This window comes from Anser brachyrhynchus, assembly GCF_964034855.1.
Source record: "Anser brachyrhynchus genome assembly, chromosome: 1".
NCBI classification, from domain to species: domain Eukaryota; kingdom Metazoa; phylum Chordata; class Aves; order Anseriformes; family Anatidae; genus Anser; species Anser brachyrhynchus.
In genome coordinates, this window is record NC_137694.1 from 66,724,396 (window position 1) to 66,742,219 (window position 17,824).

Sequence of the window (17,824 nt, forward strand, 5' to 3'; positions counted from 1 at the left end):
GCTGCAAGCACTGGGTAGCGCTGCTCTGGACTCTTATGCAACAATAATAGGAAATGGCAGTATCTTGCCTTTTTCACAGTCAGAATGTACAACTTACGAACACATCACAAAGACTAAGCATTTTCTAAGTAGCTTTTTTCATGGAAAGGTAGAGGAAACTTGCAACTGTGTATGAGATAACCTCTTATGCCAGAGGTGTTTCACTAAAGACTAAGGAAAGATAACACTTGACGGGGTTTTCTGCTTTTAAAAAAAAAGCTTTCAACTCAGAATTGGACCGTCTGAGAAAGTTCCTATTGCCATGAGACTGAAGGAATACCAGGAAATACCAAAGTGAATTGAGTTTTGGCCTGAAACGCTGCAAGCTCTTTGCAGCCCTCTCCTCTCAGAGCCCAGGTCTGAAGTTTTGCTTCCGCTACATCATGGAACTGGCATTCGGAGGAAAATCACTAAGTAAATTATTCACTTTCTCTCTGATAAGCATTCTGCAGAAAGGAAGCTGTCTAGCAATTAACAAATTGTTATGGTGGGGCTTTGCCTTTCCATTAACCAACCATAGGCTCTCTCTCTGTATTTTCAAGCCTCACGCTTCACTTGGGCCAGAGCCTTGGACTTCTGCTCATGCAGCTTTTTCTGTGGGATGTAGAAAAGTCACAACTCACTCTCAATACCAGAAAGAGAGGGGAAGCATGAAGCTGACGTCTGTCCAGGGTCCCAAAACAACTTCAATGGATCATCTGAATCCAGGTTCACGAGGAACGCCACTTGGAGAGATAAGACTACCAGTATAGTATATTGAAACTCATCCTCAAAAGGAATAGGGAAGCTATCTTCTGCCCACAGAACCCACTGCCTGGTCTCACAGACTTCTTGTACAACTTACTCATGCCAGAAAGCCCTAGGGGCTATGACAGATGAAGAACCCTATCAAACAGGGAGACAACAGATTCTTGCTTCTTGGGCTGCTACATCAGAGCAGGAAAGAATTGGGAAAGGTGCCTTTCACCTGCCCTTAACCAGAGATCTTGAGTGCAGAACAAATACCTCATATGCCTCCAGTCAAGACACCAAGTTCCAGCTTAGATTTGTGGCCTCCTTTCTAGCTGCTGAGGAAGAAAAGGAATTCTGTCTTCAGGAGAGAAGTTACAAAATTTGTGCGCCCTCCCTGCTATAATTTTTATTCTTTTTTGGTTTTGTTTTTAATACTGTTTACCAACAAAGCAGCCCAAGTTGTGCTTTCACATTTGGCAAGTCAGCCATTCAAAAAACCCTCCACAAAACCTGTTTGTGAAATGCACCTCAGCTGAGACTGAACAAAAAAGCCAGGTCAGGAAAAAGAGCAAGTCATTTGCTCATTTAAGTGCTCTAAAAAGACAGAGCTGAGTCAAACAAAAACAAAAAAAAAACAAACCCAAAACCCAACACACCATACGCACTTCCTTCAGCTGTCAAACTGCACGTTCTCATATTTGTCCCTTGTGCTCTTCAGATAAGAAAACACAGTCATCAGTCTGTGGGTCATTTAATTTCTTTTCATGCCTCATCACCAGTGTCAATACTGCTCTAGGAATGATTCACTAGCTATCTTTCTACAGAACCAGAAGTGAGCACTTATAATTATATAGGAAAATCTACATCTCTCAATCAGAAGTGTTAAAAACAGTTATAAAAATTTGGAGTCTTTCAAAAGTGAGATAAAAATAAGAGACAACAAGTCAGGTTTACTAAAATGAATGAGCTGGCATTAGAAGACAGAAGCCACATACAGCTGTTCTGGCCACTTCCCTTTCTGAATGCAGTAGTACCTAGTTCTTTTTTCCTCGTTACTCTTACATTTCATCCCTATTTATTTGCTGAGTAGGAGCAGCAAGAGCTCTAACAATTTCCATACATTAGCCCTGGCCAACTGAGCTGCCTCTGCTCTGTTGGTTGACCTGAAGCACGCAGAGAAAGGTCTCTCAGACACCACCTAACAGCTTGTGGAAGTCATCTCCATAATTTAATTTGGAAGCAGATAACTCAGTGCAACCAGAAAAAAAAAGGAACACAGGAACAAACAGGGAAGAAATCATTCCCATTGTACTAGAAAATACTGAAAAAGTATCCCCTAGGGCATAGCAATTTCATGAGAGGAAATCCATCCACTGGGAAACACCACAGCCAGGTGCAGCACAGGCTGTCTTACACCAGGAGCAGGTACTGCAATAACAACACGATCACTCACTGCCTTGGAAAATGGGTGAGCAGGCATATATTGATCCTCAAATATCAACTCCAATTCAGTTAAAGTTTGAAACTCCTGTTATTGACTGCCTATTAATTTACTAGCTTCTACAGTATGAAAATGGCTCACGCGTTGCTGCCAAAACTAGTCCTGTACAAAAAGTGCTCTACTTCATATTTCAGTATAGCTCCCAGTTTCAGCTGAGAAGACTGGCAAATTTGTACGGAGTTCATGGACTGAGTTCCTGCATATAGCTGACAGCTGTTTTTTAAGAGGCATTAGCTGGGAGTTTGCAGGAACAGGACCCCAGAGGGAAGAATCACAATTGAGTCCATGCTTGGCACTCAAGTTCAATGTGTATTACATTGACGAAGTCAGTAGTAACAGAAATGCTTGGTTCTTGGTTTCCTGAAAGAGCAGTTAATGATACGTAATTACAGAATTGCCTAATTAATAACTCACAGCTGGCCTGAGGAGTGGAAGCCTTCAGAGACAGGGTTAGAAGCATAAACAATAGGAACTTTCAGACAAAAAATGACAAATATCACTGAACCAAGAGGTTAAAAAAAAGATACTGTGAATACTAGAAGCACAACAAGCTGTCTCCACTATGTCATTCCTCATAAAAGGCCAAACACCTTTAAAAACAAGAATACAAGAGTCAATAAGAGAGCAGAACACTGCATTCCTATTTCTGCAATTACCAACTCGGTAGTAAAATCAAGGAATTTACCGAACGGCCTGTGTTCCTCCCTGTGAATCAGTAGCCTTTCAACATTTACATCAGTGATAGTTGCACCAACAGAAAGACTTCAGAATCAATTACTGATACTCTTGCTCTTTGTTAAAGGAGTAAAAGTGGTTCACAGAGACCATCAAGTACGATGGAAATTTCAGAAGTGCTACAGGTGTTAAAGAGGTGCTTCAATAACACTGTAGATCTAACAGCAAATAAAACACTATTGATTTCTGAAAAATTCTTGTAACCAAACTACAGCTTTCAGCAGATCAGATTTTATGAAGTAACTATGAATCACTAATGTCAAAACCAAACAAACAAAACCACCAAAACCAAGCACTAGGAGGAGATGCATCCTTGTCACAAAACAGCTTCCTCTAGGGGTGTATGCATCGGCCTTTCTCAACATGACAACTTCACCAGCCACTCATTCTACATCCCAGTGTATATTAAACACGGTTGCTGCGTTCACTAACGCTGTTCACTTTCCTGCCTGTACCATCACAAGGCTTGCCTACCTGGGGACGTGAACAACATCACACAACAGTTCCCATTCAGAAAGTCCCCAACACCACAAAGGGTGGGTGCAGGTGTGTGTGTTTGAGATTCTCAGCAAGTGCTAGTCATGCTTAAAAAACAACACAAAAAGCATACTAGGGTTCACGACTCTTTTCAAACAGGAAGAGAAGGTAGAAATTATTTTACTTTGAATACTATTTTACAAGTTTCTGTTTGTACACATTGTATGTGCCAAGTGGCACAGTTACAAGCTATCACAATTTTCCCAGGCCTGCATCTATTCACACCCACGCTATCTTGCAAATTCATACCCATATGCATATGTAAAAACAGATGTAGGGCTTCATTAGTATATGCATTAGCTGCTATTTCATGCCCTCAAACACGTATATCACATCTGCAAGACAGAAGTTCCTTCTCAATGTACTGATCCCAGGAACACGAAGAGACGTAGATGCTTATCCTAGCTGTATCTGAGCTTATGAAGGTCATCTACAGTACGATAACCCTGCACTTCATTCACCTCCCTTCAAAAACAGAGGGGGCACAAGCTTTTATTCCCCTCGTAAAATGGCTGGAACAGCTGGAGATGAAAGAACTCCAACGTAAGGTCAGATCAATACTATTTTCACTGGTTTAAAAGGTAACACTACTTTCCTGATAAGAACAGGCTACGCACAGAAATCCTGCAATGCTGCAAATGTCTATCTGAACTAGAGAGCGAAGTACAGGAGGACGACAGAAAAGCAACTATCAGTATCTCCTGTGCACTCCGCCCTGGTTCACATGCAACTGCTGTGAAACAGGAAAGACAGCTGGATCCTTCCTTTCCAATCTTATTTCCTTTCAATTTCTCTTCTAGACTTTGTATATCTGAGTAACACTCGGACCCACCAGGATTCAGACTCTGTTTTTCACTAGCACTTATTTCACGAGTGCACCAACTCCTCCCTCACGGAGCCACTGGGGATCTTGCTTTGAGTTGCTTGGCAGAGGTAAGAAACCCCATTCTTGAAAGAGGCTACTCCATTCAATCAGCGAGACATACCACCTCGCTTCACTCTCCAAGTGCAGCAAGAGTTTATTCTCGTCCATTCTACCCTACCCCATATAAACAAGTCCGCTGACACACGGGGTGCTCCTACTTAATTTCACGTGAAAGCACCATCCTAAGGCCTCACCACAGCACGTGTCCTCCTGGATCAACGCAAAGCCCTTTGAAAGGATCACAAAGAGGAGCTATCTGGCTAGAAACGTCTCAGAGTAACCCAAAGAGAATGAGTATCAAGAATCTAAAAACTAGTTGTTTTTTTTTTGTTTGTTTGTTTTTTGGTAGCATTCCAATCATTTTGCCTAATCACTTTTGATCACCAGTTCACAGGAAAACGTAGTTATTTCTTCAGTTATTAGAAGCCTCAAGTTTTTCCACGTATTTGGTAATAATTAAGAATAAGCAAGCAGCATACGTTTTCCTAGTACAAGTATTACTATGAGGTCATGTACAGGGAGGAGGGATTTTTCTTTACAAAACCAGCTGATAAGAGCTGAAGTGCACAAGCACGGCTGAAGAAGCTCACTGAGCTACGAGGGAAAGCAGACACCAGCTAACAGGGAAGCTACAGTGTCGCAGAAGCCTGGACCCTAGAAAGACAGAACATGGTTGCAACACAAGCCTTGAAACCAAAACCCTAAACCGGAAAAATAGGAATGGTTCAAGAGAAACAGTGATTTCTGTGGTCCCTCATCCAACCACTAGCCATATTTTCTCTCCCATATTGGTTTGCATCTGTTGCTTCATGCTTTCATAGACACTGTAGCCTTTCCACACCCCCTTTTCTCCACAGGTATCCAAAGCACATCCCCCCAAATACAATCCTTACCATCAAGCAACAACCCCAACTTCTGTCACCCACCACGCCCCCCAGGCAGTACTGACAGTAGCCCCATCACCACCCCACACCAAGCCATCCCACCTGACCAGGAACGCCGCTACAACAGCCATAGGACTGCACAGCAAACCTGACCAGGTTCGCTATCTTTTATTCCAGCAAGGCTATTTTTAAACCGAGATCAGTTTTCTGATCAGACTTTTCATGCGTGTCCAGACAGCTGCGCTGTGTGACAACAAGAGGAGAAAAGGACACAGCACCCCAGGATAAAAACAAGCAGCTGGAGGTAGGAGCGCTGCCCAAGACACTCCTAAAAAATACGCCCTTTGTAATTGTTCTCCTTTTGTATTTAGCTTTGATGATTACGTCTATTGTTTCAGATGTGAAGAACCTGAGGGCCTTAAAGCCTATTTACTGAAAAGTAAAGCACTTCACTGAACAATGCAGCTATAGGAAAGCTGCATGTAAAGTCTGTTTAGAGAACAATGAACAGTTGTCTTGATTTAGTATCTTCAGATCCCTAACTTCACTACTATCAATATTTAAACCAAGGGGGGTAAAAACCAAACTCTTAGAGCAAGCGCTACATTCATTTGACCCCACTGGCTCTGCAGCAACAGAGTCTAGCTGAGAAGAGTCCCGGTTTTAATACTGCCATACCAGTGAAAGGAAAATCATTCTTATAAGTGAAAACCACAAGGCAAGCAAGAAAGGAATTTTGTTTGTTTGTTTCTAGAGCTGCCTTTTCATTTAAGAAAACACAATGGAAAGCATAAAAATCTCAGAAGAATGAAGGAGATGACAGTGCCCTAAAGGAGAGGTACACAGAGGCTCCAACGGCAGGCAAGAAGTATTAGGCTGTAGGTGGCTGAGCAGTGCAGACCAGAGCCCCCCTCCTGCCCCCGGTGTATGTACGATTACACACAGGCCATTGTCTTAATAGTTGCCATGCAATTGCTACACTATGCCTGCTAAACATTCATTTCTTCCTGTTTGTGAGGCCTTAGGTCAATTTAATGCCCACAAAAAGAGATGTGGCACACCTCTCAGAAGCCTGGGGACAGGAACATTTACAGCATCACGTGCAGAAGTGACAAGATGCAGGTACTACACTTGCAGTGAAAAATCAAAATGGATCTCCGAACACATACAGGAACATTTGAACTGCTCCCACCCCAACAAAAGGGCCTCCCAAAAAATAATTTCCTAAACACCAGTCACACCTGGATTGTTTCACTGAACAAACGTTCAAGGTCACTTCCCACCCCCACCCCCCAAATCATACTTTTTCCTCTAGCTATTTTCTGTGGATCCTCAGATCCGTGACCATTAAAGCTTTCTCTTTCATAGCATCACAACCAAGCACTAGCATCACAGCCTGCTGTATTTCGCAGGCTCCACCATTAACCAATGCTTCGTCCTACAATCACCTAAATTCTCAGTAACAGCACGGCTATTTTAACAGATTTCCCCTTGCATTTTGGAACAACACATGCCACGTATCAGATGCTCACTCACCCAGGAGCTCACAGCCTGCCCCCAAGGGGGGAAAAGAGATGGGAAACAGCTCCTGATTCCTCTGTGTCTGGCTGAACAGTACTCTGCCTCCTGCGCGCTGCCTTCTGTGCAACCACTGCAGTGCTCAGAGCAAGAGGACTCGCAAGAGCAGCTGGAAAACAGCCTGGCATCTCCAGCGCTGAACGTAGGTGTCCATCCCAGCTCGAGGGTGGTTCTTTTACAGGAAACCTATCATCGGCAGCTCCTTGGCCAGAGGGAGGGTCACAGTGACAAGTAGCCTCTGGAAGGCAATAACTAGGGCAAGAGAGAATAATGAAGCCAGAAAAAATCATGTGTGCGTGTGTGTAGGAAGGGAAAAGAATAAGTGGAGCAAATAATGAGTGAAAGAATGGAGTAAGTATACAAAGAAAATTATTTACTGAACAGACTGCTGGTGCTGCTGACCTCAGTTCATTCCTCTCCAAGTTTTAACTCCTGATTGTCAGGGCTTTGCCTGGGAGAAAAGTAAGGTCATTTCCACCCGCAACATCCTATCGCCACTCTAAGCTGCCACAGCTGATGTGCAGGTGAGAACACACTCCAGCAGCGGACTACCGCTCAGCTTCAGTGCCCCAGCAGACTGACACAAATTAGAGCACGCTTACCAAAAGCCTGGCCAGCCCATCGTGCCCCTACCCCCAGCTCTACTCCTAAAGAAAAGCCCCTCTGATCCCGGAGCTGAAGGGCTTGGCTGGGGTTCACATCAACACCGTTTTTAAGACCTTCACAGAACGGAGAATCTTTCTGCAGTACGTGAATGTCATCAGCTTATAAAAAGTTAATGTCTACCAAACACTCCTTTCCATGGAAGGGACTGCTGTACACAAGTTAATCTCATGGCCATGACCTTGATACCTAAAGATTTCGCTGCCATAACTGAAACTCCGTAGACCCTGCATGTGTTTGCTGTGCCTAACTGTGGCATAAGCTCCAGTAGGTCACAGCAACTTGTGTAACGCACAGCAGGAGCTATGCCGTCCAGGGGGAACACTGATCTTTTGCATTCTACTTGGGGAAATAGGGGCAGAGAGTTGAGATAACTGAATGAAATGCATGTTAAGTATTATTTATTTTAAGTCATGACTGCATTTGAGAGCAGGATCACAAAATCTCCCCACTCCCAGGTTCCCCAGTACCGGGGATATTGCAAGGCTATTGCCTCCACAATGAAGTAAGCAGCAAGCTCCAGTAAAATGAAGCAGCATGCAGTGAAACTATTGACACTAAATATCATGGCTGTGTTACACAGCCTAGCATTTAACTTACAGCACTGAAAAAAACTTCTAGTCCATACCCCTGTAAAGAAACTTTTCCACATACAGCCAAATTGGATGCCTGACGTTGCAGACAGGCTGAAGGCTGTGCCATTCTCCTGCCAGGTGTCAAAGGACTCCAACTAAGCCATATAAATTAAAACGGAGATCTTGCAATTGTCATTGTAGCAAATGAAACACAATTCTAGTAAATAAGTCAACCTAGCTTAAGCTAAGACAGCTGCTAGAAGGACCACGCTCAGCTGCCCACTCTTGTGAATCATTTCCTCAATTGCCATAATTAGCACAGCATTGTAAGGCAATTCATCTTCAAATCCAACAGAAGAAATTAGCACTCATCTTGATTTACTGTGTTCATCTGACAGCGCTTTATTTCCAGTCCATTGCAGAGTCTTCCCTTCAAGATCCATCTCTATTGTGACACCAACAAGGAAAGGAAGAACCAAGACTGGCTAGGGCGCAGCAAACACCGGCCTGCTGGGCCAAGTCAAACCTCCATGTCTTGAACATACTCGGCTGTGCCTGTTCTTTCCTCTGTTTTCATTACCATCTTTTTCATTTTCTTTGTGTGTCGTGGTTGTGAAATCCCTTGCTTTCTTAACAGCCTAGGACCAAAGAACTATGCCTCATAGAGGAATCCACCCGGAGACTCTGACTGTGAGAAAGCATCATGCCTGTGAGTTATCAAAGTTTGCATGAATGCATAAATGCATAATAAAGAATTTACCACCATTGTTCTCTACCATCAAAAAAGCCTTGCCTGCCTGGAATATTCTCCCATACGGTGGTTCTTCCCTACAGTTTTATGAAACCTGTCAGCTTCTCTCACCCTTGGAGATCCAGACTTTTGATATTACAAACCCAGAGCTCATTAAGAGCTTGATGAAGCATAAAATAAATGCAGTTTAACAGCCAAATGAACAACAAAGGGCCTTTTGTGATAGTTGAAGACCACAGGAATAGAGCAGCAAAGGAATAAAGACCTGGAAAAAAGACAACCCTTTATATTTGGAGGTGACATTCTGCATCCCAGAATCATCATTGAAGGGTTTGGGTTGGAAGGGCCCTGAAAGACCATCTGGTTCCACCCACCTGCCATGGGCAGGGACACCTCCCACCAGCCCAGGCTGCCCAAAGCCCCATCCAGCCTGGCCTTGAGCACCTCCAGGGATGGGGCAGCCACAGCTTCTCTGGGCAGCCTGTGCCACTGCCTCACCATCCTGAGTGAAACATTTCTTCCTTATACCTCATCTAACTCTACCCTCTTTTAGTTTAAAGCCATTCCCCCTGTCCTATCACTACACTCCCTGACCAGGAGTCCCTCCCCAGCTTTCCTGCAGGCGCCTTTAGGCACTGGAAGGCTGCTGTAAGGTCTCCCCGGAGCCTTCCCTTCTCCAGGCTGAGCAACCCCAGCTCCCTCAGCCTGTCTCCATAGGAGGGGTGCTCCAGCCCTCTGATCAGCCCCGTGGCCTCCTCTGGGCCCACTCCCACAGGTCCGTGTCCTTCTGGTGCTGGGGGCCCCAGAGCTGAACGCAGGGCTCCAGGTGGGGCCTCGCAGAGCAGAGGGGCAGAATCCCCTCCCTCGCCCTGCTGCCCATGCTGCTTTGATGCAGCCCAGGGTACGGTTGGCTTTCTGGGCTGCAAGCATACATTGATGGCTCATGGTGAGCCTTTCATACACCAGCACCCACAAGTCCTTCTTCTCAGGGCTGCTCTCAGTCCATTCATCACTCAGTCTGTGCTGATGTTTGCGATTGCCTTCGATTAATCATCTGATTCACCAGTGACACGACACGATTCCAAATAAAATCAACAGCTTCATTAAGCACAACTGTCGTGCTGATACAACCGAACTGAGAACTGTAGGTCAAGAAAATTATATAATGTAAAGCTCCTACAATGCCCCAGGAACAGAGCATAAGGAGATTTGACCTCTTTGAAAAATGTTTTCTTTGAAATTTTCTGGCACAGAGTAAACAGCAAAGACCCCGGGTTTTTGGCACAAAGAAGGAAAGGTTACAAAATGCTTCTTGTGGAAAAAGTAAATGATTTGGCTTCTGAAGCACCACTCTACTGCTTTGTAGGAGTTACGAGGGACACAGTGACTGTCTAAAGACACAGCCCATCTCAGGTTGGCAGAATTCGTCACAGGAGAAGATAAGCCATGTTTTTATAGCAGGAGCGAAGGACAGTGGACAGCAGTTCCTGGACTCAAACATTTGGTTTTGACATTAGTTTAAAAGGTGGACATTCCCAAACTGAAACACAGGGGCTTTGAGGAAGAAGATGTTGAAGTTAGCCTTCTACTAGAACGCGGTTTCACCAATGCATTCAGCTAGCCTTAGAGATGGGAAGATAGAAACAATTCTTTCTATCCTTTTCAAGGATTGCTAAACACTTTAATTCTTTCTATCCTAACACTGCAGCATTTTACAAGACTGTTGCTTCAGCAACTATTTAAAAATAAACTCTCCAGAGAGCAGATAGCACTAAAAACAAGCCTCTCCAGACTGACGAGACATCTAGACAACCGTCCACAAAAGGCCACATTACCAGAAGAATTCTCTTACAGAGGAAGCAAACATCTCAAGTGACACTCTCCAAGCAATCTAGCTGTTTTAGATCACAGTTGGGACTATACCATTTCTAAACTAACATTAACTGATTCACTTCAAAATAATAATAATACAACAAGCTGCACAGCTAATCCAGTCCATGAGACATACCCTGCTCTTAAGTTCCCACTGGCTCCCCCAGTTAGAAATAGGATTATAGATATTGCTAAAGAAAAAAAAAAAATGTCAGTGGTTTCTCCTCCATGCACCAAAGAAGGGTAGAAGAGTAAATGGCCCAGAGGGAAAAAGCAAGTGGCTGGGGGAGACCAGAAACAGAAAAGAGGACAATGGGTTAAAGGAAGGAAAACGCATACGAGGAGAAAACCAAAAGGAGCACCAAGTAAAGAACCTAAAGAGTGCACTCTGCTCTGGAGGCACCCAAAAAGCCAGTTTTCTAGTGCCACCATGCCGTGACATGCAAGGGTGAGACACCAGAAACCCTCCACCATTGCTGGGATGCCAGACTCCATCCCTCAGGGCTACTGACGTTCAGCCCAACCAGGGCCAGAAGGCTCTGTCCCTGTGTGGGGAAGGAACAAGAGATGGGAGGGTACAGGAGAGTCAAAACCCAAACAAGCTGACCCCGGGGAGATGAGAGAGGAGCTACATGCTGTATGCACCACGAGAAGGATCCACCTTCTGTCCCACAGGGAAGGAACTTGCATCGGGAGATTCCTCCCTCCCCTCACGAACCACACGGTGGATACACTGACAACCACAACTGCATCAAGGATAGGATCAGTAGACTGTGGCATTGGCTCGGTGAACAAGCCAGCCAGCTGGAATACCGTACCCTCTTCTGATTGTAGGAAGTCCCATCGCTAACTGTCTGGGAAGGACATTAGCTCCAGGAGAAGTGTGCTATAAGCACAAAGAGCTGCCTGAGGAGCAGTTCAGGAGCAAGTCCACTTGATGTCATGAGGGGTGACCAAGCTGAGGGGAGCTAGACAACAAGCAGAATGTGGCAGGGACATCTGAACTGAATGCAGACCAGATATTGCAAGACAAAGGTTCCCAGACCATTCACAAATACACACCTCTCATAGAGGCACACCACCCCATAAGCCCATAGAGTTGACATTTGGCAGCTTCAGAAGAGCCCCACAGGATGATTTGAAGGTTGGCTCACGTCCTGAAATAAATCCACTATCAAATAATATTCTATTCAATGCACCAAATTCAAAACTTGCCAGCATTCATTGCTCTAAACATCAACAGAAAATCATATCTGCTTTCTTCCACTCTAATATGCCTTATTAAGCAAAAAAATACTCAGAGCAGGGACATTTTTACTATGTTTTAACACAGCATTTGGCACAGCAGAGTCCTGGGTGGGTCTCCAGGCGTAAGTGTAATGCAACAGGCTTTATATGCCATGCAAAAGCAACATGAAAAGTATTAAGATAGAGTGATGGTCCCAGTTGTAGCCCACCTGCCTTTTCTGAGGGAACGCCAAATACCATCACTGTGGAAAATAGCAGAGATCAGCTACTGAGGCTGTCTGCTTCTGGGTAACTCCTCCATCTATCTTCACATGCACGAACTTCTCGTTTTCTGAAGTACTGGAAGCAGACCAGGTGTCATTGACTCTGAGCCTTTCCCTACATTATCTGGACGCGTGAGCAGTCCTATTCTCCCTGCAAAGTCCAAAGGAAGTCAAACAACACTTTGGAGATCCAGACGAAATACCAGGTGCAAGGCACTGACCTCCCCAGGCTCACCAAGGAAACCATACACAAAGGCAACTAACTCTGAGCTCATCTTTCTTTACAATCAGTGCAGGAAGAGGCACAGCTCTCCCAAAATCTCAATGGGAGCCTCACTTAATTAGTGATTTCCCTGGCTAAGCGAGTCATCGGAATCCGGCCACAGTCCCCAAACTGTTTACCCTTCCTGATGGCCTAAGGTGGCTTTTCTCTCTCTGCTGTTCCCAGCAGATGGAGTCCCATCCACAACGCACACAGACTGCCTAACTTTGGAAATAACTTTGTTCTACAGAAAAGATCAGTGAAACGTTCTTCCATTTGGCTGTTTAAAGCAAGACTCCTAGGCTCACACTTGCCTCATTTCTGTGCAGATGATCACACAACAGAGGAGAAAAGTCTCCCATCTCCCCTCTATTCCTTCTGTCACAAGACCATGATGTTGCAAGTGTTAAGAGGATACTTCTCAACACCAGATCCAGGCTAGACTGTTACGTGGGTATCACTGGGTGGGTACCAGTTGTGCTTTTAACTGGGTTTGAGCCAAATTTGGTTTCTGGTGCCTCAAGATTCATTTCTTTACTGCGCCCTGAAAAAACACATGTGTTAAATGATGCAAATCTTTGCAAGCTGCAGCATCTCACAGAAATTAAGCAGTTGATATCAACCTTTTTATAGGACCTAACAAAAGAGAAGCCCGCTTTAACAGTTGTGCAAGTCCACACTGCACATTTAGAGACACTAAGGGAAGGGCAAGAAGGGCCTCCCAACCATCCCACTACAACCACCACCCTTCTACCAAGGCCATAAAAAGATAGAGATGTTAGATAGGGCTTGCGTGGCCACAAGCATTTTTACTTGCATGGCAGAGATAGCAAGTTAAGATATGATACCACAAAAATGCTGCTGTTCTGCCTGCACTTTAACTTCCAGCAAGAAGTCTCCCCACAGATTTAGGGTAGAGATCTTAATAATTTAAAGGGAAATCACTAAAAGTTATACCATCTATTAAGCCACTTCAGTTCAAAAGTTACTTAGAAGAGTAGAGGATTATACCCTAAGACTTCCTTAGACATCACACGAAGTTCATTCCAAAGCATATTGCAGCCAACGAGAAAGGATGTAACTACAGCAAAGCTTGAAAGGAAGAGATTTATTTTTTTTTTTTTATATAAAGTCCTCAATGCTCTGAAATGCCCTCTTCCCTCAACCACAGCAGCTCCCAGCAAGCCTTGCCTCACTTCAAAGCACTGCAGATTCAGAGGAATTATTTCCAAACAGCAGGGCAGAAAGCAGTAATACAGAACAATTTTCCTGCTGGCCAAAGAGGAAGTTGATGCAATAAGTGGTTTATTTCCCAGATTTTAATTAAGCTGTATGACTGGAATACTGCTGCAGACAAACACAGCAAAAGACGCATACTATCAGACAAACATTTCTAATGTTAGAAACTGCACAAAAAAAGGGAAAACTGCAGGACTGAAGTTTTGTTTTGTACCCTACAATAACGTATGAGATCAGGCTAAATCAGAACTCCCCTGTGTGGTATGCTACACAGAAGCAGAGCAAGAAAACACCTCTTGCACACAGGCTCCAATTCAAGGGATGGGATGACCGCCAGACAAGTGGATTCAAAGAAAGAAGGGAGTGTAGCAAAAAAAACAAAAACAAAAACCACCACCAACAAAAAAAAACATGTTCAGGACAGAAAGCAGTGGCCCGCTCGGCCAGCTGCCTTGCTGTTGTGGTTCAGGGCAGGATCGGCAGGAAGAAACCCCCTGGAGATCTCGGGGCCGACAGCTCCAGAGGCGTTTACACGACTCGCTTGCATGGTGGGGGAAAAGCACCCGTACCTGCCACTCCTCTTTTGGGATGAGCAAGGTGAAGACAGAAAACAGGGAGGCTTCAGCGGATGCCTGAAGGTTGGCAGCGTTGACAGCTGGGACTACATGTCAAATTCTCCATAGTATGCCACTGCCGGTGCCAGCAGAAAGCGACCAAGAAGAAAACTGGCCTGTGCCAGCACCTGCAGGACCCACGTACCATTTAGCATTTTTTTTGCTAAAATCCTCAATGGCAAACAAACAAACGCAAAAACACCATTTGCAGTAAAAATGGTCATTGTTTTGAATGGTTGAGTGTCAAAAAAATATCCAGACACAAAGCAAGGACAGCCTAGACTAGTTTTAACCATGTGGCTAGACACAAAAGATCGTATCTCATAGACGCTATCGGGGAAAGAAAGGAGAAAGGTTAACATGTAACCCAGATGAAGATCTAGAGAGAAGGCAGAAATGGCAGGCTGACAGAAAGGAACGCGGTAAAAAGGTTTTCCTTATTTCCATAGCTTTCATCAGCATCCTTTCTCAAAACTGCAAGGCAGTTTCTCATGTTGTCCACTGCAAAAACAACAGTTTCAGGACAGCTGATCTCTGCTGGAGCAATCATGTTCTGCCTTCAGCAAGAAGCTGTGCTGCCACTGCACACCTCTAGCAGAAAGATTATGAATTCTCCTTGAGAACTGTGGGATGAAACAGGCTCCTCTTTCCTGAAATTGAGACAGTTCTGTTGTTAATTTACTGCTGTCTAAGATCAGCAAACTCGCATTTCCTTTCCTACTCGCACCAAACAGGTTTGAATGGAGACAACTCCAATACCTCAGAACATAAAGAAGAGACATATTTGAGTTTCCTCTTGATGCTAAGCCAAAAAAAAAAAATAAACTGAAAGGAAGGGGGAGTAAAGGACAGACTGTCCACAGAGGTGAGCAACCTTCCTTTCCTTAAATTGCTTCCCATGTCTGGGCACTGAGTTTCTGTCACAAGACACGTGAGAGCTTCACAGCGCTCCTTCAAGATACAATATGGGCAGGAGAATGTGTACAGGTACAATCCACGTCATGATTTCCTGCTCACGCGAAGAAACCAAATGCTCTTAGAGCCCTACCAACCACCCATCCCAACTACCTCAAAATTAGAAGGAACAGGCAACAAGTAATTCAGTGTCTGCACGTCCCAAACACTCAGTTGGACTCCGAGTGCTTTCACACCCCTCACAGACCCCGGCTATGTGCCAATCTCTCACATACACTCAGAGCATATGCTTGCATCCTCCCAAATGCACTTTTCCCTTTCTCCCTCTCCCTTCTGCAATTATAACAGAACGTGTCATTCAGCTGGGGAGGGAGGAGGAGAAAAAGGAAGGAAAGGGTGGTGATTTGATGTGCCTATGTCTGCTCTGCCTGCTGTTTTGGGCTCCCCTCCTAACAAATAAACAGTGCCCATCTCTTGCGCCTTATCACATCTTTTCCAAATTGCAGAATGAACACTGGATCGATACCATTACTGCTTTACTGCCACCTATGAAATTACAAACAGCATCTCTATCTCTACAGCTGACATCTCAGTTACAGCCGGCTAGATAGCACGCCTAAGGTCAGCTCCAGGCTCTGGCACTGCTGGGAGACCTAGAAAAATGCAGGAAACGCTCACCTGATGGAGCTCGTGTCCAAAGCCACTGGACAAAAAGCCTGGAGTTAGCACTGGAAGTCGCCCCCTCTTCCCCGTTTTAAACGAAAGGCGAGATTATTGTTAGCATCTGCTGAAGTAAAAACGCTTGCCCAGGAAAACTCTCTCAGGTTACATCTGCGTTAGGAGTATTTCAGCAGTACCAGAGCGGTGGTACAGTGTATTGGCAAAGCTGCACGTCACGCCCATGTAATATCAGAACACGTAGTTCAGACAAGCCCTAATAGCACACACGTGCTTTACTAGTGCATGGGAATTGGTGCTAGGACCCTTGACTGAGAGCTGCACCAATGGAAGATTTTAGCTCTAAGTTAAAGGATGTTTCCACCCGAGGCTGGTTAGATGTAGATCAACAGGCATGGAACAGACTCCTAGAGCATCAGTGCTGGATGCTGCATGGCTGAAACAAGCTTTGACCAGCCTGTTGTCACAGCTGGATGACACCAGGATCAAAATGCCAAAGCCCTCTCTATGGTCCTAGCACTGAATTAAAGCCGTAACACCAAAGAAAGCCCGTGCATGAGCTCCGCTGTTGCTCTCGCTGGCCATTTCCTGGGACAGTCAGAGCAGAAGTTTTCTATTGCTGCCCAAGTAAGGCGGCACCAGCACGGAAGGCTCTCCCTCTGCCTCTAACTTGAGCTTCTCCGAATACCGCTTTAAGATTACGCTGGCAGTACGGCCATTGTGTTTGCGAAGCGGGGCGGGGAATAAAAAAAGCGAGGTAATCCACGAGTGGATTAAGTGACTGAAGCCACTCTGGAATCCTGCAAGAGCAGAGCACATCCAACTAAGGACCAGCTCTGGCTCAGCCTTCTCCAAGAGCAGCGCAGCGCCAGCTCAGCACCACCACACGCACTCCAGTAGCTGACTCGCGCAGAGAAGCAGCAGTGCTGCAGTCTTTATCGAAGGCGACCTGCACCTGCAAACCATCTCGGCTTTCTCACACGCGGCGTGTCTGCAGAATGCTCCTAAGCGTAAGCAGGGCGAGGTTAAAAGCAGGACATTTGAAACCCTGAGAGGTGAGCTTAAAATAAAACGTCATCCTGACCTCAGCCATCTGTGTTTAGGTTTACAACGAGGATATACAATCACATACAGACACTGTCCCAACGCGGAGCGTTAGGCAGGAACAGGATTTACATTCAAACCTACTGAAGATGGAAATTCGGATACTTGTCATTCACGATCACCGTAACTGTTAGTTGTTTTCTCCACAAATACTGAAACGCAACTGGGAAGGAAAATCTTTACGGTCATCCTGCATCATTTAGGGGGAGACCCCCCGACCACGACCTGAAGGACTAACGGATTTCCAAGCTCACCAACTGGCCATACCTTTCAGTTGTAACTTGGGGTACGAACGAACACCGTGTACCAAGCACCTAGATACACCCAGGTTCTGAGCCCCAGTACCTCAGCAGGCCCCGAGCTAGGCACGAACCTTCCCGTTTCCTAACCAGAGCGTGAGCTGCTCGTTTCCAGCTGCCGACGAGCGGCTTCTGGGTGGCTTGAAGCGACAACGCCGACTTCGATCCGCCTCCCGGCACCGCCACCCCGAGACCGAGGGGTTCATCCCCACGCAGCGCCAGCCCTACCGAAGGCAGCCCCGCGGCGCACCGCCCGGCAGCCGCCCGGGGACGTGCCGGCGCCAGGCAGAAGGAAGCTACCGGCGAGCGCGCAGCCCGCTCCCGCACACCCCGGCGCCGGGCAGGGACCCGCTCCCAGCCCCCGCGAGGCTCCCCGGGAGGCTGCCCCGCACCCCGCGGCACCCGGCCCC

At 45.7% G+C, this 17,824-nt stretch overlaps 1 protein-coding gene across 16 annotated transcripts in view; it reads right to left on the bottom strand.

The window, feature by feature from the left end:
- MICAL3 (microtubule associated monooxygenase, calponin and LIM domain containing 3) overlaps positions 1–17,824 on the bottom strand; it is a 182,415-nt gene that overhangs the window by 141,820 nt on the left and 22,771 nt on the right. The window contains exon 1 of one of the 16 annotated variants that reach the window (XM_080600099.1): positions 6,890–17,783. The exons of 12 other annotated variants lie outside the window; for them this stretch is intronic. The gene's annotated coding sequence lies outside the window, so the exon portion shown is untranslated. Of the gene's footprint in view, positions 1–6,889; positions 17,784–17,824 lie in introns of those variants that run through there. 3 more of the 16 variants (XM_080600106.1, XM_080600101.1, XM_080600100.1) reach the window with 3 other exon arrangements.